This window comes from Scyliorhinus torazame, chromosome 8 (genome assembly GCF_047496885.1).
Source record: "Scyliorhinus torazame isolate Kashiwa2021f chromosome 8, sScyTor2.1, whole genome shotgun sequence".
Lineage (NCBI taxonomy): Eukaryota > Metazoa > Chordata > Chondrichthyes > Carcharhiniformes > Scyliorhinidae > Scyliorhinus > Scyliorhinus torazame.
Window position 1 is genome coordinate 203,453,062 of NC_092714.1, and position 24,389 is coordinate 203,477,450.

Below are 24,389 nucleotides of genomic sequence, written 5' to 3' on the forward strand. Positions count from 1 at the left end.
ACCCAAAGCAGAAACCTCCAGGCCAGTTAGCCTGACATCTGCCATAGAGATACTGCTAGAATCCATTAGTATGGAAGTTATAGCAGGATACTGAGAAAATCATAATGGGACCAGGCAGTCTCACATTGGCTTTGTGAAAGAGGAAGCTAGGCTGTGATTTAATGGCCGCATTAACCATAGGCCGAAATCTTGTAATGGCCACTAAATTTCACAAGATGCTGAAAAAGCGATCTTCGATGATGAGATTTCAGTTTGTGATCTTCCCAGTCTCTCCCATGACGCAATCAGATTCCCACCCAGGAAGGACGTGAGCCTGATTTGCATGAATTACCATCTCATTAGCAAGTGCATTGGCTGCCCTCACAGTGTCTTCTCACACAGTCGGTGTGATGCCACACCGACGTGAATAACTGCTGCTCTTGAAAAAGGCAAACCTGGCACCATGATCTCTGAGTGGGAGGTTGTAGCTGAGAGGGCATGTCGCTACTATCCGCCAGGGAGTACAAGGGGAGAGAGGACACTGGACAGCCTGGAAGTTGGGGGGGAGGGGGATAGCCAAGAAGGGGTAGCCGTCGGTGGTCTGTGATTGACCTCATGGGGGTCTGTAAGTCTGTTCCTAGGGTTCTGTGAGGTTGGGGAGGGGAGCTGTGATCAGGGGGGTTCTGTGAGGTCAGTGGTGTCTCTTGTTCTGTGCCATGCAACCTAGCTAGCTGGGTTGGGTGGGTGCCCATATGACACCGCTCATTGGAGGCCCATTCTCATGGGAGTGTACCTTTAATAAATGGGTGTTTATCAAATAGCTGCAGTGATGTCATTGTGTGGGTGGAGCTGGGTTGTGTCTCTGACTTTTACTTTCGTTTTGAGCTGGAAGCTGTTTGTGGCTTTGTGTTTTACTTTCGTTATCGGCAGTTGAAAGCTGAATTCGACAAGGAAGGTTCATTTTGTCTCTCTCTCTGTATGTTAAAAGGTGTCCATAATTTAAAAGTGATAACTGTCTTGTGTAAAGAATATATACCTACTGCTTTGTTAAAATGTGTGTTTGGCTTATGGATGTTGTTAGGAAAGTTATTAAGGGTTACATATAGAGTACTGTATCTGTGGGGGGTAGTTGTGTTGGTAGTTGATAAAATGTTCACTGTGTATTTATAAAATGTTAACTGAATTCATAGAACAAACATTGTATTGTTTAAAAATACTTAAGGTCTCTGTTGCATAACACCTGGAAAGTAGGCCCTTGTGCTCCTCATAACTAAAATCGATTAAAAGTTGTAGGTCAGGAAAACTCCATGATATACTTTGGAATTTTCTAAACCCTGGTCCATAACACCATCCTTAGGGGAGGGGGCAGCAGGTCGTTGGTTTCAGTTTAGGATTTATTATCCCGTGATTTTTATTATTGAGGGATGACAGAAATGAGCTCCCTGATGGCTGCCGTTTGAGTTACCAGCATGCCCATTAGCACAGCCTAGCATTGAGGGAGGAACCAATTATGCCCAGTTAGTGATCAGAGATTTATGCTTGTGACACTGACTGGTCCTCAGGAGTTAACCCTTTACACCATCAGCTCCCACAGTACTACATCCAAGGCTGAGCCTCAGCTTTCATTGATAGCACTGGCAGACCTAGTGCCTTGGAAACAAGGGCCAAGGGTTTCATCTCTCCCCAGGGCCCTCGGCTTCTGCATTAACGGTCCCATTGGATTCCACCACACTGCCCACCTCACTGTCCAAATGTGAGCATCCAGGTGCACCCAGGAAACCCAAGTTCCTCCTGAAAGACCCTTCTGTTGTCCCATGCGCATGGGCAGGAGGGCCAGAGAAGCCCTTGTCACAACACGGTTCCAGTAGGTCCAGGATTAGGGAAGACACTTTGGCGGCCCTTCTATGTGCCCAGGCGACTCGAGAGGGTGAACAACTCAGGGAGCTGGTGATCAGGAATCCCCTTCTAGCTTCCCATTCAATGCAAGGAGGTGATGGTGACTTGCAATGAGGAAAGGGCTGTGATACTCCTCAAAGATACTGCAAATGTCTGACTCCTGTCTGGCTGATGGCAGCTCGCAGACCCCTGTGGCTTGGGTCCCTTCAGAGTGATGATGCTGTATCGGTGGCTGGAGGTTTGATTCGAGGATTACTTCTATCATTACTAATTCCAGTAAGTGCGAGGGAAAAACATGCACTGAGATTGCATCATCACATAGAAAGGATGGAGGTAGCACTGGAAGTCCGAATGCATCCCTAATGTTAGATGTACCTGGCTAGCACCATTCAGTGGAGATAGGATAGTCTAAAAGTGGTTAACATTAGTGATTTATAATACATAGTGAGATGAAATAAATACAAGTGTCAGCGCGCTATACCCTTAGAGCCTAACACCACTCGTGCCCATACTGTGGGACTATAATTTCTTAACCTTCTAGCACCACCAGAACACCTCGGTTTCTCCCCAGGATCCATGTGCTCTCTCCAGGTACTGTGGTGCCACCCTGTTCTGTCTGCTGTGTCAGAGTCACCTCGGTCTCTGGAAGGGGTGAGTCAGATGGAACTGGACACTTCCACCTTGCCTGTGGGTAAACGGTTGTCCTCCTCTTCTTCACAGCATCAAACATCTATGTCAGGGCACACTCCGTGAACATTTGAATCTGACTTTCTTACTGTCATCCTCTCGGTTAGACGGTGAGCGACTGCTGTGGAGCCGTTTAAATGCTAAGCCTACTTGATTGAACTGCTCAGATAACCCTGGAGCGGATAATTCTTCTGCATTGCACCAATGGCGTGGCGTTATGCCTGTGGATTTTTTTTTTCAAGTCTTGAACAATTCTGATCTAAATCATGCTGACCGGTCGGGTGGGATTTGTTCCGATTTGGTGCCAAAAATGACACTTTCAAATTTTGAGAAGATTCCGTCCCATGTTTAACAAATTTATTAGTTACGTATCTAGAAAGGTGGATAAAGCAGAAAATAAGAGTTCTCGGTGTAGGCAATGTGTGGGTGACATATTAGCATGGATAAAAGATTGGTTAACTAATAGGAAGCAGAAAATAGGAATAAGTAGGTAGTTTTCAAGTTGGCAAGCTATAACTAATGGAGTGCCACAGGGTTCAGTCCTGGAGCCTCAACTATTTAGAATCTAAATCAATGACTTGGATGAAGGGTAGCTAAATTTGCCAACGACGCCAAGATAGGTTGGAAAGTAAGGAGTCAAGAGAACGTAAGAGCTCTACCACGGGACATATATAGGTTAAGTAAGTGCAAGTCAAACATTTCAAAGATGGAGTATAACATGAATAAATACAACCTTTTTCAGTTTGAGAGGAAGAATAGAAAAGCAGTATGTGATTTGAATAGAGAAAGATTTCAGATCTCGGTGGTACAGAGGGACCTGGGTGTGACGAATGTGATATAAAATAGTTACTTTAGAGATACTAGTTAATGTAATGTAGAAATAAGCCACTTTGATTTTTGCAGTTAGGGACAAAGGAATTTGGGACCGCATGGAAAAAGCAGGAAGAGGTGTGTCTATAAGAGTGAGGCTGCATTGATAGGGGCCAGAGAAAGGGATTGGAAGTGAGCCAATCAGAATGGATTAAACAGGTCAGGAGGGACCTAGGCTGACCTATGTCCGTCGAGTATGTGAAACTTGATACCATTTGAACTGATTTTGCAGAGATTCCTTTGTCTGTTAGTTCAGTCGTTTTCTGGAGTGTAAGAGGCAGGACGTCCTGTTACATTCTGTAAGATGATTAAGCTTGCAAGCTAAATAAATAACTGGTGTTTACGTGCGAATCCGTCTCAACTTTTATTGAGGCCAGACTGACAGAGAAAGAAAATAGGAGATCAACAGGTGCCCTCGTACATGAATCACAAAACGTTAATATGCAGGTGCAACAAGTGATTAGGAAGGCAAAAGAATGTTGGCATTTACTGCAAAGGGATGGGATGTACACATAGGGTAGTTTTACTGCAGCTGTATAGGGCCTTCTGAGACCATATCTGGAATATACTATGCGCAGTTTTGATCTCCTTTTTTGAAAAGGATTTAATTGTGTTAGAAGCAGGTCAGAAAAGGTTCTCTTGACTTATTCTTAGGATGAAGGGCTAATCTTATGAAGAAAGGTTGAATGGGTTGGGCCTATACCCATTGGAGTTTAGCAGAATGTTTCCTGCAGTCACATATCAGGTGGGCTTTGAGGAAGTGGAATCCCTTTCAGTCCAAATATAAGGCAGAGTTGACATGTGCTGCCTGGTGCAACATGCATGCAGACAGTCGCATCCCAAACAACGGGAATGTCTGCAATGCTGGTGAAACCTCTTGCTCATTCTTCCTGCTTCTCACTGACAAGTTAGAATGAAATATCGTTCGCACTCAGTGAGTAGATACTCTCAGTGACCTCCCTTTCACAGCAGTGGACAGAAACTGTTAGATTTTGAAATTATCTCCAGCTCCAGTCTGGAAAGAGCCAGGTGCATAAAGGTTCATTGTCACAGTCAGTTTCACACCAATGCAACGTAGTCCTTCCCCAGCTTTGATGTAGGGTTGCCAATTGTGATTAAATGTATTCCTGGAGGTTTCACCACGTGACTTGCCCGCACGTTCCAGCCATTATTGTGTTAAGTACCCCAATGATGTTAAATGCAGCAGTACCCCAAAACCCAGAAGGACCATGTGGACCATGGAGGAATTGTCCAGTCATTGCGTGGACAGTTAATAAAGAATATTTATTAACTTAAAAGAAAAAAAACACATGACAAGAAGGACTATAATGCACTACAATATTTAAGTACACTGATGGCTGTACACATAGGGTATTCACAGTCCAAAGATGTACAGATTAGGTGGATTGGCCATGCTAAATTTCCCCTCAGTGTCCAAACGGTTAGTTGGGGTTACTGGGTTACAGGGATAGGATGGAGGTGTGGGCTTAAGTAGGGTGCACCTTCCAAGGCTCGTTGCAGACCCGTTGGGCTGAATGGCTTCCGTCTGCACTGTAGGGATTTTATGGTTACATGAAATTACCTCTTGGTTCCTAATACATACAGTCCCTGAATTCTGAGACACCCCTTTGCTCCCAAACAATGTCCAATATTATATAACTCTATGAACAAAATCCAGTAAATAATTACCACGCACACCTTATGGACGTACGTTTGGGGAGACCATCTTCAGTTTTAGCCAGCTTTCAATGACTTCCTGAGCACAAAACTGCACAGGAATACTGAAGGATAAACTCATGTGATCTCAACTATAGGAAACAATAAAATGTAAACAGAAATGTAAACACCACAAGCCGTTTGATGTTACATTGCTAGAGTGGATAGAGCCCTATTTTGGATGGAATATTGAGGTATGGCTGTTGAAAAGAATTGGAAAGACATTCTCGAGAAGTGTGACTGAGGAGGTACTTTCTACAAAAATAACTACAAAAAATTACCTGAGGGCTTTTAACTCATGATGATATTCCATTGGAGTGCATTTGGATCACAGTTCCTAATATGCTTTATGAACAGTCAGTGTTGCCATAAATGGTGATGATTTCTTGAAGCTGCATGCACAGATGCCTATTGAAAGCTGCATCATGCTAACTACATTTTCTTCAATGAGCTGTTATAGATTTGGGAACCTGCGCTAATGCAAGGCTTGGGTTTCTCAGAGACACAAGCACCTAATGAAAACATTATCACAAGCATTTCAAACACAGAAAATGCTGTTTAAGCATTTTATGATGAAATTTACCATTTTTATGTCTTGGTAATGGAATAGAATAGGCACTGTCTTGAGAGTGACAAGCAGTCTGTTTAGCAGAAGTCTTTCCTGGGCTAACACAATTCGTAAACAGTAAAAATAAAGTCTGCATTTAAAACTAAACTTCATACTCAGGTGACTAATGTGAGGGACAAATGAAAGTGGCTGAAGGTAAGGAATAAAAACATGAATTTAATTTGGATAAATATAAGATAATGCGCATGCACTGTGAAAATGTAGGGTAGAATTTTCCATTCTGGAGACTAAGGCCGGGGGCTTCTTTAAAATGTACTAAGTGTGTTAGTGAGCAGACAAAAATGGCGTTCCACCTGTCGGCCACAATATTGGGTTTTCGTGTTTTATCGTATGTTTCAGACAGTATGCATTATTAATCCACGGGGCACACACCGTTTGGCTGGTGGGAAGCATTTGATTTGCACGCCCCACCGTGACCTCAGTGCTCCCTAACTTCGGGTGCCATATTGTAATGGTGCGTTTGCACAACGTTCGCACTCTCTGCAGCCTAAGACAGTTTTAATGAAGGCTACATCGAGGGCATCTTGAAACCCATCGTACAAGGTACACCCAGCTTCTGTCGCGACACGACGGACTTCCTACAGGAACTCAGCACCCATGGACCAGTTGAACCAGGAACATTCCTCGTCACAATGGACGTCTCGGCACTCTACACCAGCATCCCCCATGACGATGGCATTGCTGCAACAGCCTCAGTACTCAACACCGACAACTGCCAATCTCCAGATGCAATTCTGCAACTCATCCGCTTCATTCTGGATCACAACGTCTTCACCTTCGACAACAAGTTCTTCATCCAGATGCACGGAACAGCCATGGGGACCAGATTTGCACCCCAATACGCCAACACCTTCATGCACAAGTTTGAACAGGACCTACTCACCGCACAGGACCTTCAACCGACGTTATACACCAGATACATCGATGACATTTTTTTCCTTTGGACCCACGGCGAAGAATCACTGAAACGACTACACGATGACATTAATAAGTTCCATCCAACCATCAGACTCACCATGGACTACTCCCCAAAATCAGTTGCATTCTTGGACACACTCGTCTCCATCAAGGATGGTCACCTCAGCACTTCGCTTTACCGCAAACCCACGGATAACCTCATGATGCTCCACTTCTCCAGCTTCCACCCTAAACACAATAAAGAAGCCATCCCCTATGGACAAGCGCTCCGTATACACAGGATCTGCTCAGATGAGGAGGAGCGTAACAGACATCTACAGACGTTGAAAGATGCCCTTGTACGAACGGGATTTGGCACTCGACTCATCGATCGACAGTTCCAACGCGCCACAGCGAAAAACCGCACCGACCTCCTCAGAAGACAAACATGGGACACAACCGACAGAATACCCTTCGTCGTCCAGTACTTCCCCGGAGCGGAGAAACTACGTCATCTTCTTCACAGCCTTCAACATGTCATTGATGACGATGAACATCTTGCCAAGGTCATCCCCACACCCCCACTACTTGCCTTCAAACAACCGCGCAACCTCAAACGAACCATTGTTTGCAGCAAACTACCCAGTCTTCAGAACAGTGACCACGACACCACACAACCCTGTCATGGTAATCTCTGCAAGACGTGCCAGATCATTGACATGGATACCACTATTACACGCGAGAACACCACCCACCAGGTACGTGGTACGTACTCGTGCGACTCGGCCAACGTTGTCTACCTCATACGCTGCAGGAAAGGATGTCCCGAAGCGTGGTACATTGGCGAGACCATGCAGACGCTGCGACAACGAATGAACGGACATCGCGCAACAATCACCAGGCAGGAATGTTCCCTCCCAGTCGGCGAACACTTCAGCAGTCAAGGGCATTCAGCCTCTGATCTCCGGGTAAGCGTTCTCCAAGGCGGCCTTCAGGACGCGCAACAACGCAGAATCGCCGAGCAGAAACTTATAGCCAAGTTCCGCACACATGAGTGCGGCCTCAACCGGGACCTGGGATTCATGTCACATTACATTCATCCCCCACCATCTGGCCTGCGAAATCCTACCAACTGTCCTGGCTTGATGCAATTCACACCTCTTTAACCTGGGGTTACCCCATCTCTGGATCTGTAAAGATTTAATCACCTGCTAATGGTCGCATTCCAAGCATTGTTTGGCATCTTTGAATTTGTCTATATATGTGTTTCTGGAACATACCTCTTCATTCACCTGAGGAAGGAGCAGCGCTCCGAAAGCTAGTGACATCGAAACAAACCTGTTGGACTTTAACTTGGTGTTGTAAGACTTTGTACTGTGCTCACCCCAGTCCAACGCCGGCATCTCCACATCAGTTTTAATGAAGACATGGCTTCGAAAGGGGCAAAACGTATGCTGTGCCCAAATTTATCAACACCTTACTTGTGCATCTGTTGGATGCAGTTGAGACCCATTGCAATGTTCTCTACCTCTGCTCTGGCTGCAGGACTTCCACCAAAGTGACCAAGGCAGTCGCAGCTCTCGTCGTGCAAACGCCCTGCAGAAGAGGTCAGCCATCCAGTGCAGGTAGAGGATGAACAATCTCCTCTGTTCTGCCAGTATAAGTCAATCATCTTATCATTCTCATCTCACATACTCACTGGCCCATCATACATTCACAAAGACCTCACTCACCGCTACCACGGAGGCCATCACCATTCACTCTCACACACCCTGATGTTTCATCTGGCCTCATCTCCTCTTGGGTTTGTGTCCTAATCCTGTCCAGGGTTCCACTTGGCACCCACACATGCCAGGTGTCCTTATCATCTGCCCTCACACTCCCTCCATCTGTCTTCATACAGAACAGGCTGACTCACAATAAGAAGGTGAGGTCCCAGATTCAGGGGTAGATATCAACGTTCTCATGGACTTGGAGCACAGAGCTATAGAGCTGGTCGAAGAGGATATAGACTATGCATGGACTGATGCTGAGGTCAACAATACTCACCCAAGTGAGGAACAGGCACGATAATTTCCTTTGGACAACATTACTGCAAGTGATTTCTGCTGTTTCAGAGCCATCTGCCATGCACTAATTTTCTCTCCTTTCTTCCGCAGGCAGATCAGGGAAGCTGTCAAAAGCATCCACGAGTCAGGTCCTAAACTCCACCTTGGATGATGAACCTGAGGACAGCACATTCAAAGACCCATCACAGCACTTACCCATACCCTCCACCAGTGCAGAGACACGTGTCTTGGAGGGACCTTGTTCTCAGTATCACAATCTCCATTGCTGTAGCTATTGGTGGCATCCATCAGTGCCAATGCGAGAGAGCTACAGGGCACCTCAATCTCACTCCATCTGCCCTTCACCTCAAGGAATCACCCAGGGGCCCTTGGGCACCATTGGGAGGAGGAGCGGCAGCTCAAGCCCCTGCAGTTAATCACCCAAGTGATTCAGGGAGTATCCGAACGATATCAATCCCCTTTTTCTGTGACCCCTCACCTTCAGCTCCACAGGCCAAAGGCGGTGCACCTGCCCCACAGCAGGACACCTAAAGGAGGCAGAGAACCTATCCTCTCAGTTCTAACCCTCCAGAGGACACCCGCCAAGGTCATCACAAACAACAGTCAGGAGGCTATCTCTACTGTGGCTGTCAGGGGAGTGCAAAAAGATGCAGAGGAAAATAAAAAAGATGTAGGTGTACAACGTTGGCATGGTTGTTAACACGTATATAATGCTGCCAAATGTAAATAGCTTGCAATCATTTCATATCTCCTCTTGTCTATGTCTCCTTCTTATGGTGAGCTGTGTTATTGTCAATCATGTGTGAGACCTTGTTGCCTGCACCCACTTATGGCAATTGTCTCCATCCAGGGCCTCTCTTCTATGCAGTGTGTTACCCTCTCACCACAATGAGTGTCCAATTTCAACACAATGAGTGCCCAATTTCAACCTAATTCTCTATATCATGATGCCTGCACCTTCAAGTTAAGTGGCACAGTGAGTAGCACTTCACCCAATTCATTTTTCCAATTAAGGGGCAATTTAGCATGTTCAATCCACCTACCTTGCACATCTTTGGGTTGTAGGGGCGAAACCCATGCAAACACGGGGATAATGTGCAAACTCCTCACGGACAGTGACCCAGAGCCGGGATCGAACCTGGGACCTCGGCGCCGTGAGACTGCAGTGCTACCACTGCGCCACCATGCTGCCCTGTCTCTTGGTAGATTTTTAATGATATGAGCCTTTAATGATATGACATACTGCCTGCACCAAAGTGTCCCTCAGCTGGTCCCATATCTTGAGGATGGCACCACGATGGGACTATTGGTTAACCTACCAGGGAGAACAGGAGGGGGGGCGGCATCGCTAGGGCCCTTTAGCAAGCCTCCTGTGTGGGGACTGCTGTGCAATGATACACTGAAACCAAACATTCTTGTGTGAAATGAGAGGAGTAGTGATGCTGATGTTCATGCTGACCCATGATGGAGGCGATTTGCCCAAGAGGATCCTCAATGCATCTTATCACCTTCCTCCTGGAATCTGCTGGTAACGAGGGCCTCATGAGCACACATATCCCATGTGGCCCATATAATGGTATCTTGGCTTGCATCCGTGGCATCCGCAACCTTATCACCATCATCCCCTTTGAGGTCCTCCTCATTGAAGGAGACATGCAACTCCTCCATCTCATCATCTGCAAAGTCTTCCCCCATTTGCAGATTCAGGTTGTATAGCACACAGCAAGCCATGATAATGCTCGAGGCATTCTGGGGAGTGTACTGGAATGTTCCGCCAGATCTGTGGAGCCAAATCTTGCAAAATGTGGCAAATAGGAGTCACCAGACCCCTTGGTGTGTGGAGGTATCTGTGACACTGGTTCTCACTCATCTGCAGAAAACATATGCAGCACCTATATGCATCCTGGGTCCAGCAAGGTACCTACGAATAATGACTCTCTGAGGATCATCCTCTGCGTCTGGTGGGTCCTGCTCCTCCCTTTGGTGAGCCAGGTGCTTCCAGCATGTTCTTTGTGTTCATCTCTCCTATTCATAAGCAATAGCACAGGCAGTGATAATACCATTCTCCATCTAACTGATGGGCTCCTCACTGCAGCATCAATGAGAAACACACAAGAGTCAGCACTTGCCGGCAATAAATCTTTCATGACTGCGGCCTAAAATGATTCTCAGCGCAGAGTGCGCATGAACATTTACCACAACAACAGCAGCATCCACCCCCCCCACCGCCCCGGTCCGACCCCAATCCACATGACCGACTGGTGACAGTTTGCGCCAAGCAGCTGGGTGTTCTTTCAGCCCAGGTGCTGGATTGATCATTACCTAAACTCCAAGACTGCACTGTTTGGACTAAACATGAGGGCGAACGTTCAGTGGGTGCATGAGATAAATTTAAGGGGTCTGCAAATGGTGCATGACCACTATTCCAAGGGGATTGCCAAACTTGTCCAGTCACCCAATAATGCTGCAGTTCGGTAATACGCTGATATATTTGAAATGTGCCACTTTGCTGGAACAGTGTTTCACGAACAAGCATTATTGCTTCACTTTCCTGGCTTCCTACTTATCTGTTGAACAGTTGCTAAGCTGGCTCAGCTGTGCCTCTGTCCTTATTTTGGAATTATCATTTCAGTTGTCTGGTTCCTTGGTGCGCACTCCACCCCCCCGCCCCAACCTGCATATGTGCAACCTTCCCCGCTCATTGCCCCCAGTGGAGCCCTTGCCCTACAGTCTATTCATTTCCTTCAATCCTGTCTGCCCCTTTCCCCAATGGATTGCCTTGCGACACAGTAAAAGCCATCCCTGCCTTTACCCTGGTGTAACTGTAGAGACTAGCCTGTGAGACCTCCCTGACACTGTTGCGGTGCAGCCTGCAAAGCCTTCCGCTGATCTCGGTGAGTGCTGCACGATGAAAGGTGTGCAAACTAACCTCGGAATCACGGCTGATGTTCAGGTCACCAGCTTCATGTCTTTTAAATCCTGTTGTGAAACACGCCAAGCGTGCCAACATGGGTTTTTAATCCAGTTAACCTGAATCTTATAACAATCTACCTCCACGTGCTATTCCTCCCCTCAGATTGGACACCTGTTACCATCACTATGCCCACCCTGACACTTCCCCACCCCATTATCTAAGCCATCTGTCTAGGTCCCCTGACAACCCATCCAATGAAACCTCACCTGCCAGAGTCACAGTCTTAACCTGCCACCATACCGACTTCCTCCTCTGGCTGTGACTGTTTCCACTTACTGCCAGTACCCTGAGTTCTTCCCTCAAGGATCTCATTGTCAAATTCACCAGGCCCTATCCTCTAAGGCATCCACCCCCTTCCCTGACAAACCTTCACACCTTCCTCCATAGCCTGACTCGCTGCTCAAATGGTGACATATGCACCCAAATTGCAACCCTCTCAAAGGTGGGTGAAAGCAATGTCTATTTGCCTGATTTAGGTGACGGCCAGTCATGCATAGTCACACTGCCCAAGTGAAGTCCAGTCTTGTATAGTCACACAACAGACCATTCTAATTATCTGCTGCAAGGGCATTTAATTGGGTGTGGGAATGTGATTCTGCTGAGCTTCCCTTTAAATGACAATCATGAGATGCAAAAGAATGCAAATGTGATTCCCAACATAGATAAGCGGTAAAGATGAGCAACTTTAACCCACCACCAAAGTCAGGAGAGCAAAATTTGAAACTGGGAAAAAGGCTGTTGCTTGTCTGCCATGATTCTTGCCACTGCTGAATGGAAAGTTCCAGCCATTAAATTTGCACGTGATAAATGTGTGTACAGAGTAAGTCTGGAAAAGAAAAATATTTTACTGTGCGTATTACACAGATTTTATTGAGCTGTTCAAAATCATGAAGGGGTCCAGACAGAGGAGATAAAAATAATTGTTCCTTATTGGTGTAAGGGTTGAGAAGCACAGGTTACAGATTTAGAATGAATGGCTAAATAAGCAATGGTGACATGAGGAAAAACCTTTTTGGGCAACAAATGGTGAGGATCCGGAATGCATTGTCTGAGAGGTTAGCAGAGGCAGATTCAAATGTGGTTTACAAAAGGGATTGGATAAGCAGTTGGAGGGGGTGAAACTGCAAGGCTATGGGGAAAGAACAAAGGATTGAGGCTAGCTCCGTTGCTCTTGTAAAGAGCAAGTAAGAACACAATGGGCCAAATGTCCTCTTCTTTCTATAATTCTATCCTAGTCTGCATGTAGCTGAGGGAAATCTGTTGTCACAAAGTTCGCACAGGAGGATGTATCCTGACAACACTTAATTGTAAAATAAAGCATTTTGACTTCACACAACAGTCAAATTTGAGGAACTGAGAAGAGATCATAGTATTCGAAATTTATAAGAATGTATATTACATATATAAATATATATTCACTGTGCAGAATTTTGAGAAAAAATGCAAGGATGGTCTAGGATTCTGAATGAGTGAACTTGTCAATGGAAAACATAATCCAAATCATGTGCTGAGAAAAATGTTAATTAATCTTGTCTCAACTGCAAATCTGAGACAGAAGCACAAAATTAATTACTCTCAGGTAAGATTAATAATTGAACTTTAAAAAAAAAACAATTCAAACAATTATATGCAAAACAGAAAAAAAAATGGTAAATTTTCAGCTCATATGCTGCTTACCTAAAGGTTGGATCCGTATGATCTTCGGCGAAATCCTCCGGCTGTTGGGGTTCTCTGTTCCCACCGGCAGTGCTCCCCATTCGTTGGTTTTCTGGTGGCATTGGATGTCTTCAATGGGAAATCTCATTGACAGCAGTGGGAACAGAGAATCCCGCCGCCAGCGAACAATGCGGCGCTGCGAAAGAAGCGCCTGGGGGACCAGAAAATCCAGTCCATAATGCCAGGGGATAATACTTCAGGCCAGGAGTACAAGAGTGGAAGATTTACTTTCCAGTTAACAACAGCTGGATGAAAAGTTGATACAGTCACTCGGCTCAAGAAGTAATGCTGATGGGCAGCACGGTGGCACAGTGGGTTAGCCCTGTTGCCTCACGCCGCCGAGGTCCCAGTTCGATCCCGGCTCTGGGTCACTGTCCGTGTGGAGCTTGCACATTCTCCTCGTGTTTGCGTGGGTTTGGCCCCCACAACCCAAAGGTGTGCAGGCTAGGTGGTTTGGCCACACTAAATTGCCTGTTAATTGGAAAAAATGATTTGCATACTCTAAAAAAAATTTTTTTAGATGACGTAGTTCTGATAAAGTGTCTCCCCCTGCCCGAATTATTAATCTGTCTTTTCTCAGTTGAGATACTTGCAGCATTTCCTATTTTTCATTTCTCTCCTAGCATGAAGTGCACTCATGGAGAAAGGGACAATTAGACAATTAATACCCGACAATATATACACACAAGTTAACAACTTTTTAAAGGAAGAGCTTTCAGAAAATGATCAAAGCCAACATATTAATTGTTATATTGTTGCTCTGTTTATTTGGTTCTAAATATGGTGGTCAATATGGTCGCCTTCCTTAATCCTAATTATGTTTACTTTAGAGTCGCCAGGTATCTTTCGATACCGCCACAAAGTTCAAACCCGAATATTGATCAGAGAGCCAATGCACCAGTTAGTTAGTTCCAATCAATACTATTTATTTACACACACAGTAAGATCTACACATGCACAAAGTACTACAAACTAGACTATCTCTAACGCTAACGCCTATACTTAACTTCGGGTGCCCACGCGTCAGAGGAACAATGGCTGTTGTTCGGATGTGAGGCTGCTAGGTTCGAAGTGGTACAGGAGAACAGCTAAGGTCGTCTGTCTGGTAGCGAGCGTTGACCTTGGACTTACTTGCTTCTGGTGTAGCTGGTGGAAGGGTCTCTCCGCTTTGAGAGCCAATTCCAAGAGAGCGATTCTCTCTTGGGGCCTTCGTCTTATGCCTGAAAGGGCTTCGCGCACTTTTGGGCGGGCCTTGAACTTGGCCCCAATCAATTGGGCCGTATCTTGATCACTCGTATTGATCTTGACCAATAAAGGGGTGGGTACCCTGATGGCTGGGCGGGTCCTATGTGGCCATTGGCCTTGCTTTGTTTATGCTTTTGATTTGGGCAACTGGCGCCATGAGGTCAGGAGCTAAATCGGTTGCTTGAGTGTCTTTCCTTTGTTCCCGGAGATGGGCCATCAATATGCTAATAGACCTACAGTTTCAGTCTCGTCTGAGAGCTGCAGTTCCAATATGCATACAGGCTCTGTGCCTCCCTGCGTTCTTAGCATTGTCCATAGTTCCCTACAGTCTTTGCAAACATCCATTTTGTATTGTGGAAGTGGCCATCCCAGATGGCTACACTCCCTCCTTGTGATCCTCAATGCGAAGCGTGAAGGATCAAATTACTGCATCTTCTTCGTTCACCTCCTAAGTCGGACACCCATAAGCAAGGACAGGCACTACACTACTCTGTCCTATGGATTGAAACTTTTACCTAATTTACTTTATGTACACACATCATTATAAAATTCTATGGGCGCTATGACATTCAGGCATGCATTACAAAATAGAAAAACTGGAACATCTAACTGTCCTTAACTAAACTATCCTTAATCAATGAAAACATGTACAACATTTTAAACTATACAGTAACAGCAACACAGGTCTCTCTGGCTTGGCAGTCAAGCACAGAGTTTTACATTTCTTTATTAGAATGAAAGAAACACACAAAAAAACCGGATGTACTTTAATTCACTTAAGGGGTTGAGGGGTTTGTTGAAGTCCGAAAATAGGGGATCTGAAGGTGTATACCGGGGTGCGGGAGGCTTTCCTCCGCCATTTCCTGAGCCTAAGCGTCTGAACGCACTTCCGAATATCGCATTTATTAGCAGTGCTTCCACAACGTAGGACAGGGAATACCAAGTTATGACCTTGTCACACCAGGTCCGTGTATCAGTAACTATCTCGGGGTACAGTGTATGGCAGGGGTGGAAAACATTCACGGCCTGTGTGTTAGGGGTCAGGGGGGTAGCGTCCGCGCGCAACTGGAGGGATCCCGCTAAGATCTAACTATAAAGCATGATGGTTGTCTTCATCTTGTCTTCTTATTTCGTCTTCTTGAGGCTTCTGTGGTTCCGGAGTTCTATGGACACAAGCATAATTTCTGTTATTATCTTGTTTATTATCTCGTATGTCTGTCTGTCTGTCCTTTTATTGCCAATTACCTGTTATAATTGGTCATTATCTGTGACTCCCTCATTTTTTTTTAAACCAAATGTTTGGGACAAGACATCTGAGAAAAATACTGACACAGCGCGAGCCGTCTCGCAGCTTGTGCGATCGACCATCCCAGTGTTTGAGGATGTAAATAGCATTTGGGAGCAATCTAAGGGTCGCCGTAAACAAACAGAAGAGTTTTGAACTAAAAGTGGCAAATGGGGTGCGTATGTGCCGCGGCGGGTAAGAATGGGTGGAATCCCCGGGTAGGCCGGTGACCAGTGCCATATGTGCTCTACCCGAGCGTAGCTGACCAGATGGGGTCCTCAGCCAGGGCGGGAACGAGTGCCGTTTCTCCACTGCCTGAGTGACCGGCAAGAATGGTAAGAATTTGTGGTCGTCGTGGGGGTTGCATTTGTTGATAACTTCTACCTTCAAAGCAGAAGAGCAGTTATGATCACTTGTCTGTGGACAAACGTTTTCCTCTAACAGCCATTTGGCGTCAGAAGGGTAGTTCTGACTGCATTAAGATGTGGCGTGGGGCCATGAAAATCTTTTAAATGAACAAACAACAGGGAATGTTCACAATAACAAACAAACATACATTACAAACATGGTGCAGGTTCCATCAGAAAGGACACCGCAACTCTCCATTGGTTCCTTTTTACCATCATCAGGACACCTCAATACTCTAAAGCAAGAGTCGCAAAGGGATTTGTTTGGTGGGAGTCAGACTCTATGTCATCATCTTCTCCCGGCTGCCATACTCTTGACTGGAGTAGGTGCGCTAATGCTGCTTGGGGTGAATTGTGGTGCATCTCATCATTCCGATGAGCCTGTCTCGGTGCCAGAATTTTGTATCGAGGTTGGAGCTGCTAGGGGTTAATCCATAATCGTCGAACGGTGGGTCTGGATCAAGGGCTTTAATGTACATTATCTCGAAGGGGTCACTGGAATCATGTTCGGAGTCGCTGGGAGTGGGGCCTGGTGCAGGGGTGTAATCGTAGCGTGGTGTGCTGAGGTTGTCGCTATTGCGTCGCTGTCGCTGCTGGTTGAAGGAAGGGAGAGGCGGAGTCGTGTCTCTGGGGGTGGAGTCGTAGTCGTGTCTGAAGACGGGCTGGGGGAGGGTAGGAATACGTCATTTGTGGGCGGGCGTGCTCATCTGCTGCTGCAAGCGAGATGTGGTGTGAATGGTTGTTCTGCGAGCCATAAGCCTTCAGCTGGTTTATGTGAAACCACGCAGACTTGCCATTGGGATATGTGATCTTGTATACAAATTTGGGGGAAAGGAATCAACTGGGGTTGTATAGGGATAGCATAACTTGCTGCCCTATGACAAACTCGGTGGTGTGTACTGTTTGATCAAAGCAAAGTTTGCTTTGTTTCTTGCGTGTCCCAAGTCTAACAGCTGCTGCAAGCTGGGCTGCCTTTACATTTTCCAAAATCTGTTGTACTGCTTTCTCATGCGTGAGGGCGGTGACTGTGGGGCTGGTCAAATCCACTCCTAATAAATATTCTGTGCCTTTCATGGGGCGTCCGGTCATGAGGGTGTGGGGGGTGTATCCTGTGGATGTGGATACTGTGTTTTGTATGAACATTAAGGCAAATGAGAGAACTGTGTCCCAGGTGCTGTTACGTTTTTGCACCATTTTTCTGAGAGTCGCTTTTAAAGTTCTGTTCATCCTTTCTACTATGCCGCTTGATTGGGGGTGGTATGCAATATGGAATTTTTGTTTTATGCCAAAAATTGTAAGGACGTTTTTCATCACTCGTCCTGTAAAATGGGAGCCTTTGTCGGACTCTATGCTGCGTGGGAGTCCCCATTTTGTAAAGATGTGCTGAGTGAGGATTTTATCTGTCGTTCTGGCATGTTTGTTCTGGATGGAAATGCTTCCACCCATTTTGTGAAGGTGTCGATGACCATCAATAAATACTTAAAACCATTCCTGCAGGGGGGAAGGGGTCCTATATAGTCTATTTGCAAATTCGCCCAGGGGCCATTAAGGGGGCGGGTGTGACTTAGCTGAGCTTTTCTTGCATATCTGTCCGGATTGTTCTGGGTACAGATCAAGCAATTCTCGAGGGGCTGGTTTAGCACACTGGGCTAAATCGCTGGCTTTTAAAGCAGCCCAAGGCAGGCCAGCAGCACGGTTCAATTCCCGTACCAGCCTGCCCGAACAGGTGCCGGAATGTGGCGACTAGGGGCTTTTCACAGTAACTTCATTGAAGCCTACTCGTGACAATAAGGAATTTTCATTTCATTTTCATTCATGTAATGTGTAACATTAGTCTTTAAATCAGGCCACCAGCAGAGAGGTCTGAGGTGGGCTAGGATGGCTTCTATGCCCTGGTGTCCATGGTTGACATGGAACTGACAAACAATCTGATTCCTGTCCTGATTGGGGACTACATAAATTCCATCTTTTAAAATCACACCGTCATGTGTGTTTAATGCGTTTTTATACTTATCATAGGGGGCTGGGGAGTTGCCTTTTAAAACATCCCTGACTGTGTGTCTTCTTTTTGGGCCTGTGCTAAATCCTGAATGTTGGTCTGTGAGACCTGAACCGCGTGTATTGGGGTGCTTTCGAGGGGTTCCAAAAGTGACCATGTCTGGAACCTTCTTTTGCTAGGGCGTCTGCTTTAACGTTACCAGGGGGGGAAGAACGATGATGACTACGAACTTTGATGATTCCATATTTCCTATCTTTGGCTGTTCTCAGAATATGCTGGAGTAATGGGGCTGAGGGTAGGGGCTTTCCGTCTGCGGAAACAAATCCTCTAGTTTCCCACAGGGGTAGGAATTCGGTTAAACTGTTGCAGACATACAAACTGTCCGAATATATGTCGGCTGGGGTCGGAAACGAGTCGGGGTGATCTACAATGTACACTATGGCTGCCAGTTCTGCTGCCTGCGAGCCTAAGTGTCCTGGTAATTATAACGAAATCACTTCTAGGGCACGTCCCTGCATGTCCTCTACATAAATACCACAACCGGTAATCCTTTTCCCGTTTAAAACTGTGGAGGAGCCATCCACATAGATTCTAAGGGGTGCGCATGTGTCTGTGGGCTGGGGTCTCTGGGGTGTAGTACCTGCTTTCGGGTGCGCTGACTTCGGTACAAAGGGTCCTGAATTGTGCTTAGTGGAGATGATTTCACACTCATGTGGGGTGCCTGCATATTGTAAATTGTCAGCGAGGAAAGTGTGGGTATTTGTCCTCTTAACTGTTATGTCCCATCCCTGTAAAAGAAGGGTCCAATGGGCTGCACGGATCTGGCTGACTGTGCCATCCTTAAGTCTATCATCAAGTAGGAGCTGTGTTGGGGTATGTTCAGTGAGGATGGTGATGGGGTTGAGTCCTGTAATGTAGGCGAAGTATTGTACTGCCCAAAAAACTGCGAGCAGGTGCCGTTCGCAGGCAGAAAATCCTTGCTCGACTGGATCTAATACGCGTGAGGCATATGCCACGGGGCCTAAGCGATCATGTTGTTCTTGGAGGAGCACGGCCGAAAGGGTTTGGTCGGCAGTTGCAACCTCAATTGCGTACGGGGAAAGTGGATCTGGGATCTGTAATGCGGGGGCTGTGCTGAGGGCTCTTTTTAAAGCATCCACGGCATCCGTGTGCTGTGGAAGCCATTCCCAATGTGCCTGCTTCTTGAGAAGTTCAGATAGGGGCACTGCTCTTGTGGCAAAACCGTCAATATGGTTTCTACAGTAGCCAACCAGTCCTAGACATGACCAGAGGGCTGTGACGTTATGAGGCAGGGATAATTTGACGATCAAGTCAATCCTTTTCTGCTCGATCTTGCATTTGCCATGTGTGATTACTGTTCCTAAGTAAGTTCCACTTTTTCCTGTAAAATTTGGGCCTTCTTGGGGTTTACTTTACAGCTAATTTGTTGTAGGAGTCCTAAACGTTCGGCGAGAAGTGAAATATGCTCTCCCTTTGTGTCCGCCTGTAGTAGCAGATCATCTACATATTGGACCAATCGGGTCGGAAAAAATTTGCTAATCCATTTGCCAGCTGTCGGTGGAAAATGGAGGGGGAATTGTGGAAGCCTTCTGGAAGGCACGTCCACATATATTGCTGAAATGTGAATGCAAATTTGTATTGGCACGCTTTATCCAAAGGAATGGACCAAAAACCGTTGCTCATGTCCAAAATCGAAAAAACTTTTGATTGTAGTCCCTGTTTGAGCATGGTCTCAGGACTCGTGGTTATGCTGGGGGCTGCTACTGGGGTTACTTTGTTCAGTTCCCGATAACCAATGGTCAGTCGCCATGATACATTGGGTTTCCTGACGGGCCAAATTGGAGCATTATTCACGGAGGCTACTGATCGCAGTACGCCTTGATCATGCAAACTCTGTATCACTTTTGGGATTTCTCCCTCAGCTTCTTGGGGAAAACCGTACTGCTTTTGGGGTCTGGGTTCAGGACCTGTAATATTCACCAAGCCAGCGATCTTGCCACAGTCATGCTTGTGCTGTGCAAATGAGGCTTTGTGTCGCTGCAGGACTTCCCTAACTTGTTTGTCCTGACTAATGGCTCCTACTGCGCTGATCCTATTTTCATACTCTCCAACTGTGAGCATGGCGGGGGCTCGTGCTCCCTTTGTCATTCTCCACACACATTTATTCGCTGGATCGAATGGGAGGTTGTGGCAGCTCATAAAGTCAATGTCTAAAATGTTCGGCTGTCTGGGGTAGATCGACCAGAACTACGGGATGTTTTGTTTTAATGTTCCCTATCCGGATTGTAGGGGCTGTGCTGTGTCCCTGCTGTAAATGCCCTGTAAAACCGCTGAGTGTAATGGTGTCTGTCGTGGGCCACGTGTCTCGCTGAAACATCGTGGAGGAATTGAGCACGGTGTGGGACCCTCCTGGGTCCCAAAGGAATTATACGGGGTGTCCCCGGACTTTGCCTGCCACTACCGGTCTACCGGACTTGTCCCAAAGGGTGCCGCAGACCTAATTTGGGGAGCCCGAACACCGTCAGTCGGTGCCATTCATAAATGTGCTATCCGTACGGGAGCTAATACTGTGGATTGGCTTTGCCCTATTCTTATTTAGGGTGCCTGTCTGTTGGTTTCTCTGCTGTTTCTGGGGCACACTGCATTCTCGTGCGTAGTGTCCTAATTGACCGCAATTATAACACTCCTGGGATTTGGTTTGCTGTGGGCTGTTCCTCCCCTCATTTACCCATGCGGAGTTCTGGTGCGTCCTAACTGGATGCATGTCTGCCTGCTTTTCCTCTGTTTTACCATAAGCTGTTGGTTACCGTGAATGGACTGTTCCCAAGTGCGGGACAATCTTTTCAAAACCCATTTCTCGTTGTGGGCCTCGCCTGAGGGGTGGTAATTTGTGCAAACTCTCTGTCCTGCCTCTGTCGCATGAGAGACTGGGATTTGGCCATTTTATCAGGGGACAAATGGACTCTCCAAACACTGCAGTAAATTATCCACAAGCATCTAGCAAACGCTGTGGGGTGCTCTGTCTTCTTTTGCCTACACTTGTTTAGGCCTTCTACGGGGTCACCTTTGTTATAGCCAATCGCATCTAGGATTGCTGTATGCATTTCTTGGAGGGTGCCTCCTCCTACATTTTGTGGGTCGGGAGGGGCTGCCACGACTGAAGGGCCGAGGCTCAAAACTGTGAGCTTCACTTGCTCTTTTTCATCCAGACCGTACATGGTCGCCTGCTGTTTTACTCTTGCAAAGAACTGGTGGGGGTCCGATGTGGGTAGGAACGGTGTTATTTTATCACACGCGTCCCTTAGTTGGGTGACGGTTAATGGGGTGGTATATAGGAAATCTGGGTCTCCTTCTGTTGTAGCCCTATGCTGTGTGGTTACAGGGTTCATAGGGGTGTGTTCTGCCTGTGCAGTCGGGGGTTGGGGTGCTTTTCGTTTCTGGGGTTTTTCCTATGTACATGTCCCATGTACAGACCTGTGGGCAGTCTCATTTAACGCCTGCCAATCGGGGCCGTTTTCTTGGTCTAATTGTGGTCCAAACGTGCTCTGAAAACCATTCTGAACAGAAAGCAGAGATTGCAATTCTGCAATTTGCTTCCGGCACTTTGCGTGATCTACAGAGCTCTGTCTTTGTTCCATCGTGGAAGTGTGGAGTGCTTGTAGGGCTGCTTTTAAGTCGTCACACTGTTTCTGCAACTGCGCAACCAGTTGTTCGGTTTCCTGTCTTACCAACACCACGCGTTGCTTGTCTTGGTAGGCTTTGTCATATTGGGAATGAACGCTGCTCAAATGGGTGAGACAAGATTGGTGTGCCCGCTTGGCATCAGCCATCTCCTTGTCCCTCGACGCTAACTGCTCTCTCAGTTCCTTGTTCTCTTTCTTACATCCACTCACATCTCCTTCGCTACTCTTGTCTCTCTCCTCAATCTCTCTACGGACCTCCTCTGTGCGTCGCAATTGTGCCAAGCGGGACACGATTGCCATCGGCTTGCGAGCTTTCCCCAAGCTCTTCTTATGAATCTCTGTCAGGTTCTCCCACCAAGTATGCCCTATACCTCCGGGACCTGTATCATCGTTCGCGCAGAATTCATTCCAAAGGGGCCATCCATTCCCTTTGAGATATTTTCTGATCTCCTCTTCCCATACGGGACACTGTCCTACTCTAATGGTCGCTGCAACCTCGAATTTTTGGGGGTTCATAAGGCGTTCCATTGCCTTCATTGCCATTTCTCTCGCTATCTCTGTGGTCTACTGAATTTGGAACAGGGGGTGATAAAGTGGTGATGTAAACACGTGTACGGCTCACGCTAATTTCTGGCCTACAAAACTCCTGACAGTTTTACGCACCAAAATCTCTCAGGTTTACCTTATATCCCTGTTAGTAAGCATGCAATAACACACTTCCAAATCTTGGAGGTTTGATCAGTATTGTTCTTACACTTGTGGGGGGTTTTTGTGTTTGCAATTGGATTCTAATTCAAATTTTGGGTTCTCCCGGAGTGACCACTTCTAGGTCGAGTCCCACCAGAGCCGCCAGTAAATGTTGCTCTGTTTATTTGGTTCTGAATATGGCGGTCAATATGGTCGCCTTCCTTAATCCTAATTATGTTTGCTTTAGAGTCGCCAGGTATCTTTTGATACCGCCACAAGGTTCAAATCCGAATATTGATCAAAGAGCCAATACACCAGTTAGTTAGTTCAAAGTCAATACTATTTATTTACACACACAGTAAGATCTACACATGAACAAAGTACTATCTCTAACGCTAACACCTATACTTAGCTTCGGGTGCCCACTCAGTCAGAGGAACAATGGCCGTTGTTCGGATCTGAGGCTGCTGGGTTCGAAGTGGTACAGGAGAACAGCTAAGGTCGTCTGTCTGGTAGCGAGCGTTGACCTTGGACTTACTTGCTTCTGGTGTAGCTGGTGGAAGGGTCTCTCCGCTTTGAGAGCCGATTCCAAGAGAGCGATTCTCTCTCAGGGCCTTCTTCTTATCCCTAAAAGGGCTTTGCGCGCTTTTGGGCGGGCCTTGAACTTGCCACAAATTAATTGGGCCGTATCTTGATCACTCGTATGGATCTTGACCAATAAAGGGGTGAGGACCAATAAAGGGGTGGGTGCCCTGATGGCTGGGCGGGTCCTATGTGGCCGTTGGCCTTGCTTTGTTTATGCTTTCAGTTTGGGGAACTGGCGCCGCGAGGTCTGGAGCTAGATCGGTTGCTTGAGTGTCTTTCCTTTGTTCCCAGAGATGGGCCATCAATATGCTAATAGACCTACTGTTTCAGTCTCGTCTGGAAGCTGCGGTTCCAATATGCATACAGGCTCTGTGCCTGCCTACTTTCTTAGCATTGTCCATAGTTTCCTACAGTTTTTGCAAACATCCATTTTGTAATGTGGAAGTGGCCATCTCAGATGGCTACAATATCAACTTACTTATAATGAAAAAAGCACACAGCAGAAATTCCACAATCTAGCTTCCAAATTCTGATTGCTTCGTGTTGTGTGTCGAAGTAGAAAAAACTACTTCAAAATGGATTTCTTTCTGCAAAATATGAAATATCAGGCAAATGTATGGGGTTTTATTGTGCAGTAACTAATCAATTAATAGTACCTAAATCCGCAGTGCGATGGCGCAGTGGCTAGCATTGCTGCCTCAAGGTGCCGAGGTCCCAGGTTCGATCCTGCTCTGGGTCACTGTCCGTGTGGAGTTTGCACATTCTTCCCGTGTTTGTGTGAGTTTTGCCCCCACAACCCAAAGATGTGCAGGGTAGGTTGATTGGCCATGCTAACTTACCCCTTAACTTGAAAAAATGAATTGCGTACTCTTAAATTTATAAAAGAATTTTTTTTTTTAAAATTGTAGCTAAATACCCCATCGACAGCACACTTAAATTACCCAATTAACCTTCAAAGCTCCAGTAGCTGAGTACCTGAGGGTTACACTGCAAAACTGGTTAAAATTCTTTCAGTTCCCCTTAGGCAGCCAGATTTTGGAATCAG